Source organism: Phocoena sinus, chromosome 9 (genome assembly GCF_008692025.1).
Source record: "Phocoena sinus isolate mPhoSin1 chromosome 9, mPhoSin1.pri, whole genome shotgun sequence".
In the NCBI taxonomy this organism is placed as follows: Eukaryota; Metazoa; Chordata; class Mammalia; order Artiodactyla; family Phocoenidae; genus Phocoena; species Phocoena sinus.
Window position 1 is genome coordinate 25,286,337 of NC_045771.1, and position 19,774 is coordinate 25,306,110.

Sequence of the window (19,774 nt, forward strand, 5' to 3'; positions counted from 1 at the left end):
AACCCTTGCAATTTTGTGTTCTCTCCTATCTTAAAATAATGGAACTTTTATCTAAAATTCATTTCCTAGTGATATATTTAATGATTGCTTGGATCTTCTTTACTTGCAGTAGGTTTTAGCAAACCAGACAACATGTAAAATAATAAGTAGTTTGAAGTTAACATAGTGAAATTTCCTAAAAGAAACGGTCCTTTGGTTACTTACTGCCATTCCTAAATATGCCAAGATCTTTTTTTTCTTTTTTTTATGATGAATACTTTCATCTTAAAGGTTGAACACTTAAACATTTTGGAGCTCTCCCATATCTTCAGGTAGTGAAATCTTAAAAGTTTTGTATGTTTCAATGGCTGTGAATTAAAGTAACATTGATGATAAAATGCTGGTTTTATATATATACATGTACATATACATACATACATACATATACACATACATTCATATATACATACATATGTATATATACATAACATAGGTGTGTCAACACATATATCTGTATGTATTCTCCCTGTAAAGACTTCATGCATGCAAATATACTTAGGTGGAAATAAAGCATACTTTCAAAGAATGACTGATATAGCCAGTTTTCAATATTTAGCAATTATGAAAACAACTACCACCACCATGACGTTGATGATTATGATGATAAAACGTGCATATGGGATGGGCAAGTTTACACAACAAGGAGATTGGCATCATGGCACATCATAGCTAATGATGTCGTGAGTGTATTTATAAAGAAGAGCAAGTCAGCTTCTCTAGGTAGTTATCAGAAAAAATTGAGAAGACTGGACGTTACTGTCTCAGGGTCTGTGTTAGAAGTATGAAGCAAACATGCAGTAAGAGGCTTGTAGATGACCAGAGAGCCTGATTTAGTTTTTTGTTGATGGTAACTAGGCAGGAGAGGTCCAGACCTTACTGGATCTGAGGAAGTGGTCATGAATTTCAGAGAAAACACAGGGGAGGTGGTAGTAGGGTTTATAGAGTGGAACTGCCTACGGTCTATGATAATAGCCAACATAAGAAATGGGCGCTTGCATGTGCTGTGCTCAGAGGGTTTTTTCCTGACTCTTGTAATAAAAAAAATTTGACCTGGTTCAGATGAGGGTCTCCAGATGGAAAACTGTTCTTTTATAGACTCTTATTTACAACCTCTCCTTGACATAGGCTCTTAGATGTCCAGTTAGCATCTCAAATTCAAGTTGTGCAAAAAAATTCTTGATGCCTTAAACACAAACTTATTCTATCCCTAGAGTTCCCATTTCAGTGAATGGTACCACATCTATCCTTTGATTCAGCTGAAAGCTGAGGACTCACCTTTTTTTCTTTAAATTTATTTATTTTATTTATTTTTGGCTGTGTTGGGTCTTTGTTGCCGTGCACGGGCTTTCTCTAGTTGCGGTGAGTGGAGGCTACTCTTTGTTGTGGTGCACGGGCTTCTCGTTGCTGTGGCTTCTCTTGTTGCGGAGCACAGGCTCTAGGCATGCGGGCTTCAGTAGTTGTGGCACGAGGGCTCAGTAGTTGTGGCTCACGGGCTCTAGAGCACAGGCTCAGTAGTTGTGGCACACGGGCTTAGTTGCTCTGCAGCATGTGGGATCTTCCCGGAGCAGGGCTCGAACCCGTGTCCCCTGCATTGGCAGATGGATTCTTAACCACTGCGCCACCACGGAAGCCCGAGGACTCATCTTTAATTCCTCCTTTCCCTCCCTGCTGCTGCTACTACTACCATTGCTATCACTACGCCTACTACTGTCACCACCACTACTGCTGAAACAGTCCCATAACTAGTCTTCCTGCTTTCTTTTTCTACAAGGCATCCGGAGTAAGTCTTTAAAACTAGATCATGCCTGATTGAAACTCTTAATTGATTTTCCAATATACTTGGGAAAAAAGATCTGAACTTGATCTCACTGGCATAGACCTTATCTGCCTTCTGCTATATCTCATCTTTCCCATTCCCACCTGTTTGTTCCAACACCAATGACCTTTCTGTTCCTTGAACGTGCCAAGCCCTTTTCCAGCCTCACTACCCTTTGCACCTGCTGTTCTCTCTGCCTAGAATTCTCTTTTCCTGGTTTGTTACCTGCCTCCTTTTCATTCTTCATGTCCTTATCACTTGCTATTCTTCAACAGACAGCAGAAACTGCTCCATTTTTAGCAGGAAGGAATCTCACACGATAGATTAGTGCTTACAGTTTTTTGGGAAGAGCTCCAGATTGGACCTTCAAGGGTGAACCCAAGAACACCACCCCAGAACTGGTCCACCAGCACTGCCTCATCAGGAAGTGGGGGAATCAGGAAACCACTGTCCCTACTTCTGGCTTCAGGTTGTACCGCTGTCACCATGCCACAAGCAGGGCATGGGAGATGGGCTTGTCCAAAACATACCAGGAGATACAGGCAGCCCACTTATAATGATCCCTATCCTCTGGCAGACTCACTTCTTAGGTTGTCTCAGGGGTCCAGATTCCGTACCCTAGCCTACTTGGTTATTCTGTTTGCTTCTGTCATCTCCAGTGGCTGGGATTACGTGGACTATAAGCCATTTTCTACTGCTGGTGGTATTTCCAAGACTAAACAGAAGCATTTCTCACAAAACCTGACCATTTGAACTCAATTCTAGATCTTGTAATAATAAAAATCAAAAGCAAGACTATAGTCTAAGTTTTCCAATACCGTTTTAAACAGGCTACTCAGAAGTCACTGGGAGAGTTTACTAGAAACACAGATTTATTTTTTAAATTCCTTCCTGGAAATAATGAAGTCCTTGGTGAAGCTCAAGAATCTGTTCCTTATAAAAACCACCAGTGTCTCTGGTACATGGTTAGATTTGAGAACCGGGAGACTAGAAGTATCTTGAGGTCCCTTCCATATTTTGTATGATAATTCATAAGTACCTTTTACATATATAAGCAGTGGTATTAACTAGGATAAGAGCTATAAATGGGCCTGCAGTGTCAACTGACAGGTCCACTGTGCTGCTACGACTCTGTATTACATGCGGTTGCAATTCAGGGCAGCCCAACCCAACACTCTGAGCCTGCAGCTGGGAGCAACTGTGACTAAACTGATTCCCATACTAGCTGACTCATGTCATTGCTTCCTGTTTCTCTTATTGTAGTTTAAAATGTTTGCCATGGAGAGCCTAGTGCACTGCCCAGTGCATTGCAAGCGCTTGGTAATTACTAGTTATATATACATGTTTATTAAAAGAAGGAAGGGAGGGAGGGAGGAAGGGATAGAGAGAGGGAGCCTGGAGTTCTAGAGGCCCCTTTACCACGCTTATCAAATTATGTAATTTATTTCTCTCAACTCTTTAAACTCTAAAATGTAGATTATGATAACTTTTAAATGATAGGATTCTTAAGAGAATCAGTTGAGCTAACGAATGAGAACATGGTAAGAAATATTTAAAAGTGAGCTCTAAAAAAGATTACTTGGCATCCTTGCAGAAATAGGTTTTCTTAAAAATCAATCATTAATTGCTAGAATGTAGAGGTATGAGGTACTGGATTCTGATACAGTCTTCAGCTTTATTTTCTTTGAATTGAATTCTTGGATTCCTGATTTCCTTTAAGTCCAACATGGTTTCTTTCAAACACTGAACATGAAATGGCTTTTTATGTTCATTAGTGGTCCCAATATCGTGCAATTACAGTTCTGTCTGCTCTATACCAACCTCCCACATATTAAATCGATGTATAAAGTCGAGTGGGTGATTAAAAGGACCCTGTGAACTATCTGAACAGAGTGTGCTTTGGTTCTGATGTTCTTCTATTTCATTGTGGACCCAACACCAGTTCAGTTAATGTCCTCTCTCCCCTTATGCAGCGATGCTTAGTTACCCTGAACAGATGTCACTGTGCCTGGAAAAAAAATCAGTTTTCCAATAGACGCAGATCTTATTTCTCTGAGGAATACTTCCCATCACTCTCGGTTGAGCCAATGTTTCTCATTGCCCTGAAACATACGCATTGCAGCTAGAAGGATACAACCAGCTCAGGCAAGCAAGCCCCCAGAGGGCTTAGGGCACTTCTGGGGCACGCTGGCTCTTTATCTGGAGCCTGGAAGTGATTTTTTTGACACACATCGGAGGGAGAACCTCATCAGACACCGAAAATGGCACCCTGGAGTCTGCAAAAAACCTTCCAACTGCTTCAGATGCAGAAACATAAAAGTCAAATTCAAAATGTAGTAGAAAAATGAAAGGAAATAGAAGAGGAAAAAGGTGATAAAAAGAAATGTATGAATTGCTTTTCTAGTTAGCCGTCTTTGCAAAGTCATAGGGGGTGTGTTTTGTCCATTGAAGTCTAGAGTCCTTGGGCATCTAATGAAAATATCATGAATTTTCCAGTTGCTTTCCATGTTAAATTTTTTTTTTTTTTTTTTTTTTTTTTTTTTTTTTTTTGCGGTACGTGGGCTTCTCACTGTTGTGGCCTCTCCCGTTGCGGAGCACAGGCTCCGGACGCGCAGGCCCAGCGGCCATGGCTCACGGGCCCAGCCGCTCCGCGGCATGTGGGATCTTCCCGGACCGGGGCACGAACCCGTGTCCCCTGCATCGGCAGGCGGACTCTCAACCACTGCGCCACCAGGGAAGCCCCCCATGTTAAATTTTTGAAAGCAACAGGATTGACATCTGGCATCAATCCAGCAGATACAAAACAGCACGACAGAACTCTTATAAGCTTATTTTTCTTGAGTTCGATCCTCATAAAAGCGGCACAGTTACACTTGAGGGACAGTATGGAAAATGGCTTTGCCCTGAATTTTGATAGCACTGTTGAATCTTTAAATCTACTGTCATTTCGGTTATTCTATCATTAGTCTTTTCCTCTGAAGTCCTTTGATGGCAATCGTGTTTTACAGATGAACCCATTAATTCACTGGAACTTAAGTGATTAGCTCTGCTTGGCAGTCAGGTGCAGAGTTAAGGTTAGATAAAAGTCCCTCAGGTTCAGGTGATTGCCAAACCTTGAGGACAGCAACCAGGCATTCAGAAATCATCCACCAGCTTCTCCCACCACATTTAAAAGAAAGTTTATTTACCTTTACAGAAAAAGTGCTTCTGAAGATTTTAAGGATCAGGTTGCTGGGAAACATATGCTTTTCTCCTCAGAAGCTGTGATTATAATTTAGGGAGAATTCCTTGAAGTAAAATGTATTCCAATCTGTGCGATACACACGTAATTAATAATTTGGTAAATATTTATTTGACTTGCTAATGTTCCAGACACTGTGGTAGGCTCCACTGGTGTTACAAAGATATGTAGCCCATAGAATCTGACCACATTGATCAGTTAATTCATTTCTTCATTGTTTTATCCATTGATTTATGATAGTCAATAACTGTTTGATAAATTAAAGAAAAAATAGCTTATCAGGTAAGGCTGGATGTTGTAGGAAGCGTCAGATGGATAAAGTATTAACACCAGATAAGTCTGGGTCATTCCAGGTATAGAAAAATAACATGACACTTTTCCTTCCCAAATAGATCCCAGAGGTGGAAAAGCGTTACTAAACATATACTTAACGTTTAGTGAGCAGCACATACCCTGGTATGCCTGGAGTGTTTTGTGACATGGATGCAACTGAAAAATAATCTTAATATAAGTTAAATACTGATAAAATAATATAAAAGATAAGCATCCCTTTTGTTAATTTTCCTGCAAATTTATGTTTATTTGTTTAGTTTTCCTTCAACGGGGGAAAATAGAACAATTTATTATATCTCAATCTTTGTAACATACTCCTCTAAATAAAATTACAACAAAGAGCAAGCCACTACATACACTTTAAAAATTCCCCTTCCATTTACTGTAGGAGAAAAACAACTCTTAAGATTAATTGTGAGGGTTCCAGCAGAGTATTGCCTAATTAGAGATGACCAGAGAAGCACCAGCCTTGGAGACTCCTTTAATTTGACAGCCTGGATACTCAGCATGTTTGAGAAGTAGTTCTGCAATCCATTCCATTAGTATCAACCTCTGGAACTTAGCTCAAACAATGGTAGGGCACAAAGGAATAACTTGCTTCTCTGAATAACAAACATTTACTGCATTTGCTTGCATTGTTTTTCACCCTTTTAGTAGATATTCTATTACTAAAATAAAAGAACTGTTTTATGGAAAACTTGCTCTAAGGTGCAGACTGTGGTGAACTTGGGGATCCAGCCATTGCAGTCTTGAGTATAATTTCCACCTGAAGGTTGGGTAAGAGCGTTTTTGAAACGATGTGAGCAGCACTTAAGCACTGCTTCTATTATTTTCATCAAGCAGTTTTTAATGCTTCTTTGTTCTTCCGTTGTTGAAGCTTCACATTAGTAACTGCTGATTGATTCTCAGAAGAGAGGAGGATTGTGGGAGATAAGTATGGCATACTAATTCCTCTAAATTTGGGGATGGGAAAAAATGCAGAAAGATGTGAGGAAATGTTATAAACATTACAAAAGATGAAAAGAATGATCTGCAGAGGGATGATATGCTGATGTGTTATCCAGACAATAGAAGCTCTTTCCTTCACTGTCAGTTCCTAAGTAGAAACTCCCTTAGTTCTGAAGACCTTTACTAACTTACCTACATCAGTCCCCATCTTCCTCTCCTTCCCTCCAGCCCCATCTCTCCCTGTGCTTCTCTGCCTTCCTGCTCCCAAAGCCTTCCTTCCATCGCCAGCCCTTTTTAACCTCAGAAAGCAGATATGTTCAAGTTTCTTCTCTCATAAAAGAAGAGTAAAAAGAAATAAGGACGCCTCCCTTGTGTTAAACAACTAGGTGGGAGGAACTCTTTTCAATGTATACATATGTCAGACATTTGGTCGGTAACTCAGGATAGTTGTATCTACCTTGAGTCAAGTCTCCTCTCACACTGTTGCTCTCCGTTTCTGTGAATGTCATCACATTTTACCTGGTTGCCAAAGCCAGAAATCTAGGGCATCCTGGACCTGCCTTCACTCTTTCCCTTATCGCCATCTCCTTAACCATGTAATCAACAGTCATATTTTGCCTCCTTAGCGCTTTAATATCTTTCTTCAGAGTAAGATAAGACCCTCATAATTTCTTTCCTGAATTGCTATAATCGTCCTCTATTCGTTTTGTATCGTTATGTCCCCCCATCCTTCCCTAGTTATATGGTTGCAGCCAGAGAAATCGTTCTAAAATGCAAATCTGGTCATTCCCCTTGACTACTTAAAATCCTTCAGTACCTCTCCACAGCCTAGGCTAGAATCCAGAATCCTTAGCAAGACATATAAGAACCTTAATCATTTGGCTCTATTAAACCCTTCATTTCCATCTTCTGCCACTAACCAATTAAGACCTTTGCTGGAGTACTTGCAGGGCCGTAAGTGGGCTATTTCCTCACAGCTTTGAGCCTTCTAGTGTGCTATTCCATCTGCCTGAAATTCTCTTCCTTTAAAATTCAGTTCGTAGGTCACCATCTCCAAGAAGTCTTCCAGCTGTTTACAGTCTGAGCTAGGCATCCATTCCGTCTGCTCCCTATCATTTAGTGCTTCCCTCTCATAGCTTTTATACTACTTACTAGTAAGTCTGCTCGCCATGCTGTGAGCTCCTTGGGGGCAGGGACTATATCTTTTAACCCTTTGTCTCTAGTGCATGATACAGTTCTTGGCACAAAGTGGGTATTTCCCAAATTATAGAAGATATCAGTCTGGCGATCATTTTTCTTTTCTTATTTTATTTATGACATAAACAACATTTCCTTTAAAAACATTTTCATATATTACTAACCTTGTATTGGGGTAGTTCATGATGTGTTGTATTGGCCTAGAATTTGTTATTCTTGAATATAGACACCTCAATCCCTCCCTACCCTACCCTACCCTACCCGACCCGCTCCTGGAGAAGTTACCCATACGGTTAATCCTCGTAGGAACAGAGATCCTTAAAAATCATGACTTTTTCTGGGTGGGAGGGAGGGGACGCTGCCCTGCAGATGCTGGACCTGCCGGCGCCAAGGATGCAGCTGCCCTGCTTGCACCTGTGACACTGGGGCAGAGAGGGAACGGCTACTTCTACACTCAGTGCTCAGAACAGTGAGCACTAAGAATGGTTTGCAGCTGGACATTGCAAAGCAAACAAACAAACAAAAATCATGACTTTACATAGGAGATCCATGAGGCAAGACCAGGGGTGCAGGCAGAAGCTAGAGTTCAGCATCAGACAGGACCATAAAAATTCTGTTTCTCATTCTTAAGTTTAGACCTCCAGATACAAGACTTTATCAAAGCAAGAGACCATTGTTGGCCAGCTTAAATGCCTCTGGCTTAGGAGCTGGACAGAAATTGCATGGACATCTAGTCCAGGCAAGGAACCTAGAGGGGCAAACATATCTCAAGGGTCTGATTGACCCAGATTAATACAATTTAACAGCAAATGTGTGACAGCATCATTAAATCTAACTAGGTTTGCCTAAGCAGAATCCAGATGAGACACAAAGATCTAAAAATAAAATAGTATATTTCAACACTCAAGAGCTTTCTTGATCACTTTAAGGCATGCTAAGAATTTTCCATAGATATGACAGTTACGAGGCAATTAATGGAATACTTTGCAAATCAATTGCAGAAAAAGGAGGAAAAAATGAGTAAGAAACAGCTAAAGTAAAAAATGAAACTGCTATAAATATAGATAATAGCTTCCATTAAAAGTGTCTTCCAACATTGGAAAGTTTAATCACAGTTACACTCAAATCGTTGGTTACACTCTATTTCACAGCTCTCCAGCTTGGGAAAATCTATGCACCATTAAACATGATAGGTTCAATGTTTTTTATAATATCTGGTCAGCAGTGGAAAATTTTCTTAGCTAATTTTATTAACAAGTTTTAGTTTCATTTAATTTTAACAATAACAATTAAAAAGCAAGTACAATTTTTAAAAAAATCCATAGACAACCTTTAAAATAAGATTAGACTGGCCTATGCAAAAGTAGATCCTAGAATATAGTAGAATTGAATTTCTGGAAAAAAATAATGTGTTTTCCTATTTGAAAAAGACAAGTTTAACTTTCACCTCAAGCCGTACACCAATATAATCACAGTGAGATCAGATCAGGGTCTTATGTGTAGTAGCCAACCATAAATCAATTATTTAAAAAATGTAGATAATGCATATCTAATCTGTAGAAGAGGAGGAATTTTTCTAAACTTAAAGGAACTGAGGGAAAAAAATCACACAGGGAAATAATAGATTTAACTAAATAAAAAGCTTAAACACTATGAACAAAGTTAAGGAGAAATGGGGAGAAAGATTTGCTTCAAATATAAAAGAAAACATTAATATATTGAATATTTATAATGGTTATACAAATTTCTAACAACCTCAATCAACAAAGAACATATTCAAACAATTCACACAAGAAACTGCACTTGACCATGAAAACAATTAAGCTTTAGAAGTGATCGATTAAACATAACTTGAGGCATCATTTTTCACCTATTGAATTAGAATATATATGCAGGAGAAATATTTTGGGTTGATGAGAGGGCAGAGAGATGAGAGTGCTCTTTTATATGGCTGGCAAAGAATTAAATAGGTTATAAAATAAAGAAAACTTCCTGGAAAATAACTTGCCAGTTATTCTCTTCTTACACTTTGGTTCAGAAATACCTCTTCCAAGAGTTTTACGCCAACAATCTGAAGTAAAAAGTATCTGTGCATGAAGATTTTTGTTAAGGCTTTTACTGTTAGAAAAAATACACAAATGGCAGTAAAATGGAATATAATATAGGCATTAATATTACAGTAGTTTAATGAAAAGAGAACATCCTTTTAAGTACAAAATGCAAATCCTATACATGGTGTGATGGATAGGACATACATATACCAAAAGACTGAAAGAAGAATGCTGGTCTGTTAAAATGAGTGTGTATGGTTGGTAGCTTTATTATTAATGACTATTGTTTTCTTGTATTTTTCTCTATCTCCTTGATTTTCCAAAAGGGGCATTTATTATTTTCAAAATCAGGAAAATAAACATTGCTAATAAAAGGATTCGGTTGAAAATGGATCACAAGGGAATAACGTTAATATAACACTTCCTATTATTTACCAACCTTCAATAAATTAGCAGATTCTTTGTACCCATGTTGGCAATTTGGTTTCTTGTCTTGTCACTTGTTATTCCAGTCAGTGACTACTGTGATCTTTAGGGGAGATGCCATATCTAATTAACATTAGTGAAGTTTAAGGCAATTATTAAGTTATTTACTTCTCCAGCCAACTCTTCCCTGTTGAGGGCTTGGGTAGTGGAGCAAGGGGAGGGGAACACCATTCTTTGTGATCATTTCATGAGGGGTGGTTAAATAAACCAATCATTAGGCTACAAAAAGAATTTGCCCATAAAGTATGACCTACTAATTTTCTGATCTTGCGTCTGTTTTACAAGGTTGATATTTGGAAGGCGATTATTTTACTTTTGTGGGATTTGACATTTGTTAGGAATCAACTCCTGAAAGAATACATGCGTTTAAAGTAAGCTTAACTAAATTCAGAGTTAGTAAGGAACTCTTCCGTGTAGGGAAGAGAAAAATTGCAGCTGTTGTTGTTAGGACAGTGTAAACTCCTATATTCTGCAGTTAGGAGAAGCAATGGAAGTAGTTTTTGAGATTCTGAAATATTCTCAATTTATTGCTCATGGCCACAGTATTTTCCCATTATGTGCTGCTGGAAGAGTTCACCCTTCTCAGGATGGCATATTGAACACATCTTCCAAGTGGAGAGTTATACTGTGTCCTGAAGACAGACAGCTCCCTTCCCAACACTTTTTTTTTTTTTTTTTTTTTTAACACAGGTCACCCAGTGTTGCCAGCAAGGACATAGAGAGTGGCCTTAGCAGTCACTATCCTTGGTGGGTGACAACTAGAGGCCTTTGGGACTCAACGATGAGGCATTTCCTCACCATTCTGTTTACCTCTTACTCTACAGCAAGTCTGTGTATCTGTCATTACTACAGAGTTTGATACAATTATAGCAAAACTTCAAAGATTGCAGTGTGAACATTTAAATGCTGGTTCTCAGGGGTGTCTTCTGACTTTAAAGATACAGAGAGTGTTGGTTAGGCCTCCCACTCCTCTGTCAAGGCCCTCCTCCCAGGGAAAGCCTGACGTCCTCTTGTGATTAGGCAACATGGTCTTTTCCATCCCCGCCTTTCACTTCTGGCCCCATCTCCTCCCAGCCTGTTTCTCCCTCCCTCAGAGTACCAGGGCTTTTGTCTTCTCTCCATCCTACCCCACAACTGCCATGGAGAAAAGCTTCCTACATTCCTTTACCCTCAGATCCAAATATTAGTTCATTTATAGTAAGATTTCCATCATTCTTGGTTCCATTTGCATTTAAAAGGCCCCAAGGGTCTGAGTAGTCTACAGGATTAAATTCTGATAGAGTAGAATTCCTTGAGTTGTCTGGAGAGCCCTGTGGGAATTGGTGCCCCTTCCTATCCAGCTGGCTCTTTTCTTGAACAAGGACGCATAATGAAATTGATCAGCTCCACTCTTACTCTCCTGCTCCCATGCTCACCTTCTCCCTTCCCAGTCTCATCTCTACAGGTACACAGGCTGCATCTCAGTGGGCCCAAGTGGGATTTCATTTCTCCAATATTGTCCATAACTGAAGTTTTGGTCCTTCTGGCCAGCGCTAGTAGCAGTAGCAATAAATTCAGAAGCAGCTCCAACACAAGAATTTGTCTTTGCTTTGACTGCCTTATTTACACAATTAGAGCTTATCTTTTATTGTTTCCTCTGGCCAGCTTCTTTATAATAAGCTACTTTATAGAGAACCTCCCACCTCACAGTTCCCTGTCCTTGTCATCTTAAACAGAGGAAAACAGACCCGCCCAAATGATATTCAATCATTCCAACAACGGCGATGGATACATATATCCTCTCAGAGTTCAGTCATATAGCAAGAGTTTTACTCCTGATAATTCAGCGACTTCTCATATATTTGGTATATATGGTATATATATATGGTACATATATATATATACGTATATATATATATACCATATATATATACCATATATTTGGTATATATGGTATATATATATGGTACATATATATATATGGTATATATATATGGTATATATAAATTGTATGTATATATACAAACACAAAGAAGTATTGAGTTATTATTACAAGTGAAAATACAATCTACAATTGTTAGTGGGATAAATTTGCAGAGGTAGATCTACTTCTGGCCAGTCCCTCCCTTTTTGTAAATATCCTTTCCAGCCACACTACCCCCAGTCACACCCCACACACACTCTATTGTCATTCTCTATTTCATTATCTTGAGAGTGATTTTGTTGAGGCCAGAACCATGACTTATCATTCAGTTGGGAAACTGAGGCTATTTGGTTTCGTTCTACCCGTAAGTAAATTTTCTTCTATTAGTCGTATAAAATAGACCCTGTGCTAAGTATCTTAAACACATTATCTCGTTCCGTCATCACAGTAACTCATTACTGTAGTTGGCATAGTTCCTATTTTACAGGTAAGGATATCAAAACTAAGGATGGTTGTTACCTGTCTCAGGTCGCTATTGTGCAGCAGGGCTCAGGGAGAATTCTGTAGAGTCACATGGTCAAGGAATACGCTTTATTGGAGAATCTTACAAGCCAATGTCGGCAAGAGAAGAACATGCTCCTGGAGGCTCAACATCCCACAGAGCAGTGGATAAGGAGCTGGATACAGAGTGGGCTTATGTTCTGGTGGAAGAACATTGCCCTAACTGCTCTCTTCTTACGAGGCCAGGGTATGAGCTTCTTGTTAAGCTAGTGCAGATATATTGTTTTGGATGACAGGTAATCTGCATTTAGTCGTCAGCAATGTGAGGAAACCAGCTGCTCCAAATCTGGGCACCCTGGAACCCAGGCGAAGTTGTAGCCCCTCTTCTGAGAACACTGTTACCCTAACCCTTGGGAAAAGTGAGGGCTCCAACTCTAGCTATTTTATTGTTCAGGTGATTGAAAGAGCATTTAGGGTTACTTTTTGAAAATTCTGCTTCATACCCCAGTCACACAGGTTGTAAGTGTGTGTGTATTAAATGAATGCAGAATTTAAACCCAGATCTCTGTGACTCCAAAACTGATATGCTATCCATTGCCTATAATACTTAACAACCTTCTATTTTCTTCTTCTTTATCCACAACTTCTGAAACTCTCTTTCATTGCCATCCCGCTCAGCTCTATTTCGCCACAGGACAACCACACATCTGCCCTTAAATCTTTTTGTAAAACCACAGGGAATATTTATTTTAAGTGAAAATATCCTTCTAAATCTTAGAGACTCCTTTTACCTTTTCTCAATGATACCTAGGGTTCTATTGATCACTGAATAGATGATGAATAGACCTTTCTTGGGAAAGTTTCTTCATCTAAAAGTACTGCTCTCTCTTGCATTTATAGGGCAAGAGAGGAATCATAGTATTCGTTTGCCTTGAGACTCCCATTCTACCACCATCACTAGAAAATTACCCTTCTTTAAAAGTCCATGCAGTCCTTATATATTAATGCCACTCTCCCCCAATTCTTGTTGGCATCATTTATTCCCATTTTAAATATTGATTTTTCTTGATAACTTCAATTGCTAAACATATAACTTCTCCCATTATCTCCCCATTAGTTTTGAAATTAATCTAAGCATCATATTGCAACGATTTTCTTAATCCTAATAAATTTTCCTTCCAACCCTGTTCAGCTACACATTGGCATGGGTATATTTAGGACCTCTGTATTATCTGGTGTGTTTTTTAGGGTTCTCCAGGGAAACAGTACCAATGGTATATAGAGAGAGAGGTTTATTTTAAGGAATTGGCTCACATGATTTCAAGGGCCGGCAGGTCCAAAATCTGTAGGGCAGGCCAGTGAGCAGAGGCCTGGCAGGCTGAAAAGGGTTGAAGTTATAGTCTGGAGTCCAAAGCCAGACTGGAGACAGAATTCCTTTCTTCTCTGGGGAATCTCAGTGTTTCCTCCTAAGGCTTTTTACTGATTGGATAAGACCTGCTCACATCATGAAGCATAATCTGCTTTACTCCGTCTACTGATTTATACATTAATCACAACTAAAAATTACCTCACAACAACATCTAGACCAGTGTTTGATCAAACAGCTGGACCCCATCCCACAGACTATACAAGTTGACACAGAAAATATATTTTTTTTATTTTTTAATTTTTTTATTCTTGGTGTAAAATCTTCTATCTTTAGGAGTATACTCTTCTATGTCTAGGTGCATAGACTTCTATCTCTAGAGGTATAAACATATATCACTCGGTGTAATGTCCTCTATCTCTTGGAGTATACTCTTCTTTTTTTTTTTAAACATCTTTATTGGGGTATAATTGCTTTACAATGGTGTGTTAGTTTCTGCTTTATAACAAAGTGAATCAGCTATACATATACATATGTTCCCATATGTCTTCCCTCTTGCGTCTCCCTCCCTCCCACTCTCCCAATCCCACCCCTCCAGGCTGTCACAAAGCACCAAGCTAATATCCCTGTGCCTTGCGGCTGCTTCCCCCTACCTATCTACCTTACTACGTTTGTTAGTGTGTATATGTCCATGACTCTCTCTCGCCCTGTCAAAACTCACCCTTCCCCCTCCCCATAACCTCAAGTCCGTTCTCCAGTAGGTCTGCGTCTTTATTCCTGTCTTACCCCTAGGTTCTCCATGACATTTTTTCCCTTAAATTCCATATATATGTGTTAGCATACGGTATTTGTCTTTTTCTTTCTGACTTACTTCACTCTGTATGACAGACTCTAGGTCTATCCATCTCATTACAAATAGCTCAATTTCATTTCTTTTTAAGGCTGAGTAATATTCCATTGTGTATATGTGCCACATCTTCTTTATCCATTCGTCCGATGATGGGCGCTTAGGTTGTTTCCATCTCCGGGCTATTGTAAATAGAGCTGCAATGAACATTTTGGTACATGACTCTTTTTTTTTTTTTTTTTTTTTTGCGGTACGCGGGCCTCTCACTGTTGTGGCCTCTCCCGTTGCGGAGCAACAGGCTCCGGACGCGCAGGCTCAGCGGCCATGGCTCACGGGCCCAGCCGCTCCGCGGCATGCGGGATCCTCCCACACCGGGGCACGAACCCGTGTCCCCTGCATCGGCAGGCGGACTCTCAACCACTGCGCCACCAGGGAAGCCCCATGACTCTTTTTGAATTATGGTTTTCTCAGGGTATATGCCCAGTAGTGGGATTGCTGGGTCATATGGTAATTCTGTTTGTAGTTTTTTAAGGAACCTCCATACTGTTCTCCACAGTGGCTGAACCAATTCACATTCCCACCAGCAGTGCAAGAGTGTCCCCTTTTCTCCACACCCTCTCCAGCATTTATTGTTTCTAGATTTTTTGATGATGGCCATTCTGACTGGTGTGAGATGATATCTCATTGTAGTTTTGATTTGCATTTCTCTAATGATTAATGATGTTGAGCATTCTTTCGTGTGTTTCTTGGCATTCTTTATATCTTCTTTGGAGAAATGTCTGTTTAGGTCTTCTGCCCATTTTTGGATGGGGTTGTTTGTTTTTTTGTTATTGAGCTGCATGAGCTGCTTGTAAATTTTGGAGATTAATCCTTTGTCAGTTGCTTCATTTGCAAATGTTTTCTCCCATTCTGAGGGTTGTCTTTTGGTCTTGATTATGGTTTCCTTTGCTGTGCAAAAGCTTTGAAGTTTCATTAGGTCCCATTTGTTTATTTTTGTTTCTATTTCCATTACTCTAGGAGGTGGGTCAGAAAGGATCTTGCTGTGATTTATGTCATAGAGTGTTCTTCCTATGTTTTCCTCTAAGAGTTTGATAGTTTCTGGCCTTACATTTAGGTCTTTAATCCATTTTGAGCTTATTTTTGTGTATGGTGTTAGGGAGTGATCTAATCTCATACTTTTACATGTACCTGTCCAGTTTTCCCAGCACCATTTATTGAAGAGGCTGTCCTTTCTCCACTGTACATTCCTGCCTCCTTTATCAAAGATAAGGTGTCCATATGTGCGTGGGTTTATCTCTGGGCTTTCTATCCTGTTCCACTGATCTATCTTTCTGTTTTTGTGCCAGTACCATACTGTCTTGATTACTGTTGCTTTGTAGTATACTCCGAAGTCAGGGAGCCTGATTCCTCCAGCTCCTTTTTTCGTTCTCAAGATTGCTTTGGCTATTCGGGGTCTTTTGTGTTTCCATACAAATTGTGAAATTTTTTGTTCTAGTTCTGTGAAAAATGCCAGTGGTAGTTTGATAGGGATTGCATTGAATCTGTAGATTGCTTTGGGTAGTAGAGTCATTTTCACAATGTTGATTCTTCCCATCCAAGAACATGGTATATCTCTCCATCTATTTGTATCATCTTGAATTTCTTTCATCAGTGTCTTATAATTTTCTGCATACAGGTCTTTCGTCTCCTTAGGTAGGTTTATTCCTAGATATTTTATTCTTTTTGTTGCAATGGTAAATGGGAGTGTTTTCTTGATTTCACTTTCAGATTTTTCATCATTAGTATATAGGAATGCCAGAGATATCTGTGCATTAATTTTGTATCCTGCTACTTTACCAAATTCATTGATTAGCTCTAGTAGTTTTCTGGTAGCATCTTTAGGATTCTCTATGTATAGTATCATGTCATCTGCAAACAGTGACAGCTTTACTTCTTCTTGTCCGATTTGGATTCCTTTTATTTCCTTTTCTTCTCTGATTGCTGTGGCTAAAACTTCCAAAACTATGTTGAATAAGAGTGGTGAGAGTGGGCAACCTTGTCTTGTTCCTGATCTTAGTGGAAATGCTTTCAGTTTTTCACCATTGAGGATGATGTTTGCTGTGGGCTTGTCATATATGGCCTTTATTATTTTGAGGAAAGTTCCCTCTATGCCTACTTTCTGGAGGGTTTTTATCATAAATGGGTGTTGAATTTTGTCGAAAGCTTTCTCTGCATCTATTGAGATGATCATATGGTTTTTCTCCTTCAATTTGTTAATATGGTTTATCACATTGATAGATTTGCGTATATTGAAGGATCCTTGCATTCCTGGAATAAACCCCACTTGATCATGGTGTATGATCCTTTTAATGTGCTGTTGGATTCTGTTTGCTAGTATTTTGTTGAGGATTTTTGCATCTATGTTCATCAGTGATATTGGCCTGTAGTTTTCTTTCTTTGTGACATCCTTGTCTGGTTTTGGTATCAAGGTGATGGTGGCCTCGTAGAAGGAATTTGGGAGTGTTCCTCCCTCTGCTATATTTTGGAAGAGTTCGAGAAGGATAGGTGTTAGCTCTTCTCTAAACGTTTGATAGAATTCACCTGTGAAGCCATCTGGTCCTGGGCTTTTGTTTGTTGGAAGATTTTTAATCACAGTTTCAATTTCAGTGCTTGTGATTGGTCTGTTCATATTTTCTATTTCTTCCTGATTCAGTCTTGGCAGGTTGTGCATTTCTAAGAATTTGTCCATTTCTTCCAGGTTGTCCATTTTATTGGCATAGAGTTGCTTGTAGTAATCTCTCATGATTTTTTTTATTTCTGCAGTGTCAGTTGTTACTTCTCCTTTTTCATTTCTAATTCTATTGATTTGAGTCTTCTCCTTTTTTTTCTTGATGAGTCTGGCTAGTGGTTTATCTATTTTGTTTATCTTCTCAAAGAACCAGCTTTTAGTTTTATTGATCTTTGCTATCGTTTCCTTCATTTCTTTTTCATTTATTTCTGATCTGATTTTTATGATTTCTTTCCTTCTGCTAGCTTTGGGGTTTTTTTGTTCTTCTTTCTCTAGTTGCTTGAGGTGCAAGGTTAGGTTGTTTATTCGAGATGTTTCCTGCTTCTTATGGTGGGCTTGTATTGCTATAAACTTCCCCCTTAGAACTGCTTTTGCTGCATCCCATAGGTTTTGGGTCGTTGTGTCTCCATTGTCATTTGTTTCTAGGTATTTTTTTATTTCCTCTTTGATTTCTTCAGTGATCACTTCATTATTAAGTAGTGTATTGTTTAGCCTCCATGTGTTTGTATTTTTTACAGATCTTTTCCTGTAATTGATATCTAGTCTCATGGCGTTGTGGTCAGAAAAGATACTTGATACAATTTCAATTTTCTTAAATTTACCAAGGCTTGATTTGTGACCCAAGATATGATCTACCCTGGAGAATGTTCCATGAGCACTTGAGAAAAATGTGTATTCTGTTGTTTTTGGATGGAGTGTCCTATAACTATCAATTAAGTCCATTTTGTTTAATGTGTCATTTAAAGCTTGTGTTTCCTTATTTATTTTCGTTTTGGGTGATCTGTCCATGGGTGAAAGTGGGGTGTTAAAGTCCCCTACTATGAATGTGTTACTGTCGATCTCCCCTTTTATGGCTGTTAGTATTTGCCTTATGTATTGAGGTGCTCCTATGTTGGGTGCATAAATATTTACAATTGTTGTATCTTCTTCTTGGATCGATCCCTTGATCATTATGTAGTGTCCTTCTTTATCCCTTTTAATAGTCCTTATTTTAAAGTCTATTTTGTCTGATATGAGAATTGCTACTCCAGCTTTCTTTTGGTTTCCATTTGCATAGAATATCTTTTTCCATCCCCTTACTTTCAGTCTGTATGTGTCTCTAGGTCTGAAGTGGGTCTCTTGTAGACAGCATATATAAGGGTCTTGTTTTTGTATCCATTCAGCCAATCTGTGTCTTTTGGTGGGAGCATTTAGTCCATTTACATTTAAGGTAATTATCGATATGTATGTTCCTATTCCCATTTTCTATATTGTTTTGGGTTCGTTATTATAGGTCGTTTCCTTCTCTTGCGTTTCTTGTCTAGAGAAGTTCCTTTAGCATTTGTTGTAAAGCTGGTTTGGTGGTGCTGAACTCTCTCAGCTTTTGCTTGTCTGTAAAGGTTTTAATTTCTCCATCAAATCTGAATGAGATCCTTGCTGGGTAGAGTAGTCTTGGTTGCAGTTTTTTCTCCTTCATCACTTTCAGTATGTCCTGCCACTCCCTTCTGGCTTGTAGGGTTTCTGCTGAGAGATCAGCTGTTAACCTTATGGGGATTCCCTTGTGTGTTATTTGTTGTTTTTCCCTTGCTGCTTTTAATATGCTCTCTTTGTATTTAATTTTTGATAGTTTGATTAATATGTGTCTTGGCATATTTCTCCTTGTATTTATCCTGTATGGGACTCTCTGTGCTTCCTGGACTTGATTAACTATTTCCTTTCCCATATTAGGGAAGTTTTCAACTATAATCTCTTCAAATATTTTCTCAGTCCCTTTCTTTTTTTCTTCTTCTTCTGGAACCCCTATAATTCGAATGTTGGTGCGTTTAATGTTGTCCCAGAGGTCTCTGAGACTGTCCTCAGTTCTTTTCATTCTTTTTTCTTTATTCTGCTCTGCAGTAGTTATTTCCACTACTTTATCTTCCAGGTCACTTACCCGTTCTTCTGACTCAGTTATTCTGCTATTGATCCTATCTAGAGTACTTTTAATTTCATTTATTGCGTTGTTCATCATTGCTTGTTTCATCTTTATTTCTTCTAGGTCCTTGTTAACTGTTTCTTGCATTTTGTCCATTCTACTTCCAAGATTTCGGATCATCCTTACTATTATTCTGAATTCTTTTTCAGGTAGATTGCCTATTTCCTCTTCACTTGTTAGGTGTGGTGGGTTTTTATCTTGCTCCTTCATCTGCTGTGTGTTTTTCTGTCTTCTCATTTTGCTTATCTTACTGTGTTTGGGGTCTCCTTTTTGCAGGCTGCACGTTCGTAGTTTTCGTTGTTTTTGATGTCTGTCTCCAGTGGCT

The 19,774-nt window shown here is 39.0% G+C and overlaps 1 protein-coding gene and 1 non-coding gene across 6 annotated transcripts in view; both read left to right on the top strand.

Moving 5' to 3' along the window:
- The window catches only part of GRM8 (glutamate metabotropic receptor 8), a 767,368-nt gene that overhangs the window by 542,195 nt on the left and 205,399 nt on the right, over positions 1-19,774 (top strand). The gene's annotated exons all lie outside the window — the stretch shown is intronic.
- Positions 7,943-8,077, top strand: LOC116759902. The gene has a single exon (XR_004351572.1). It is a non-coding gene; the product is annotated as a small nucleolar RNA SNORA43 (small nucleolar RNA).